The 1893-nt window shown below is 41.0% G+C and overlaps 1 pseudogene; it reads left to right on the top strand.

Annotated features, from left to right (window-relative positions):
* The first annotated feature begins 837 nt into the window (after window positions 1-837).
* On the top strand, window positions 838-1591 carry LOC100916117 (annotated as a pseudogene).
* Window positions 1592-1893: the final 302 nt, after the last annotated feature.

Here is a 1893-nt window from a genome sequence, read left to right as displayed (position 1 = left end):
ACTTACCTTATATAAATGGTTATTCTCTTCCTCTTCCCCATAATATTGTTGGAGTTTGCCTACAGCCAGATTTTGGGCTTTACCCATTGGTGACCACTCACATATCTGAACTTGTGAAGTAGGCAGTGCCTTGAGGTTAAGAGGGGAAGAGGGAGAGGAAGAAAGAGACACAGAGAGAGGGGAGGAGAGGGAGAAGGGAAAGAGAGGGAAAGGCAAGAGAGGAAGAGAAAGAAGGAAAAGTGGAAAGAAAAAAGGACACAGGGGAAAGGAAGGACAGGGAAGAGAGGACAAGGAACAGGGGAGAAGGGAAAAAGAGGGACAGCACGGGAGAGAGGGAGAAAGCGGGGAGGGAGTGAGAGAAGAGGAGGAAGAGAGGGGGGGGAGAGGGTGTGTGTGTGTGTGTGTGTGTGTGTGTGTGAGAGAGAGAGAGAGAGACTGTGTATGTTGGAGGTCCTGAATTTTACTAAGATCACAAGGAATTAGCCATCAATAGAAGACTGAAAAGTTAAATCAACAAATACGCAGCCTGCCTCTGCAAACAGGCAAACAGAGTAAGTTCTGAGTCAAACAAGATGTTGACCTAGGATGACCTCAGCTATATTCTGCTGAAGCTCTGCAGAGAACATTGATAAGGTCTTTTCAGAGTTTTGCTATGAGGAAAACTTGAAAAAGATTTTCAAGTGAAAGACAAAAATATCTTCATCTTTAACAATACAATCCCTTGTGGCTTTTTTTTTTTTTTTAAGATTAGGTGTTAAAAATAAAATGATTCTGATTTGGGGGGAAGAAAGGGGGAAGTTGGAGATTCTATTGGTCCTAGGAGCCAGAGTTGTAAAGATGTCAGATTTAGGGAACCACTTTAGGAGCGTCCTAATCAACATGTGGTACTTGTTCAAGGGCACCATGGTGGTGCCCTTTGTTGGCAAACTCAGCCTCATCAATGCAAGCTACTTTTTACCCTGGCCAGACACCTTCCTGTACCACTTCTAAATATGGAGGCCAATCACTATAACCTTTTTTTCCCCACTTGGTCCAGGAATTGGACTTCTCTGCTTGGTGAATTTATATTTCTTCTATCAGTATCCTACATGACTAAACTTTTGATGGAAGGCCAACTGAGTATATATGTTCATGCTCTTTTTTAACTGGATTTGCATCATTGTTACTAGTTTAATGATGGACATGCAGTTGCTGACTATTCTTTTGATCATATCAGTACTCTTTGTCTAGACCCATTTGAAGAGAGAAATGATTGTTATCATTTTGGTTTGGAACACTATTTAACGCCTATTACTTGCCTTGGGTTATTCTTGTATTCAACTACATTACTGGAAGATCGCTTTTCAATGAACTGATAAGAAATCTTTTTGGACATGTGTCTTACTTCTTAATGTTCAAATACCCAATTGATGTGGGAGGAATAACTTTTTTGTGTACCCCTCAGTGTCTATATCTCTGGCATTCCAGTAGGAGAGGAACCATCTCTAAATTTGGTGTTTCACCTTCAAGCATAAGATGAGCTGCAGAACAATAGCTTGGTGGAGGTGGTCCACACAATTGGAGCCAGGGCTTCCAACTAGGAGATCACTGAAAAGCTCAGTGGTGTTCAGCAAACAGTGATATTGTGCAGTTTAGAATTCTTCCTGGTATGAGTTGTACTTAAGATCTGTGTTTTATCTAATGCTGGTAGATCTGGCCCGTGCAGAATGTAATTTTTTTTTTGGTACAAGACAAATTGTTAAAAATCCTGAAGAAAAATGGGCTTATATCCCAAAGAGATTTTAAAGAAGGGAAAGGTACTTGTATGTGCAAGAATGTTTGTGGCAGCCCTGTTTGTAGTGGCCAGAAACTGGAAACTGAATGGATGCCCATAAATTGGAGAATGGTTGAATA

Source organism: Sarcophilus harrisii, chromosome 3 (assembly GCF_902635505.1).
Source record: "Sarcophilus harrisii chromosome 3, mSarHar1.11, whole genome shotgun sequence".
Taxonomy (NCBI): domain Eukaryota; kingdom Metazoa; phylum Chordata; class Mammalia; order Dasyuromorphia; family Dasyuridae; genus Sarcophilus; species Sarcophilus harrisii.
This window is presented reverse-complemented; position numbering and strand designations above follow the sequence as displayed.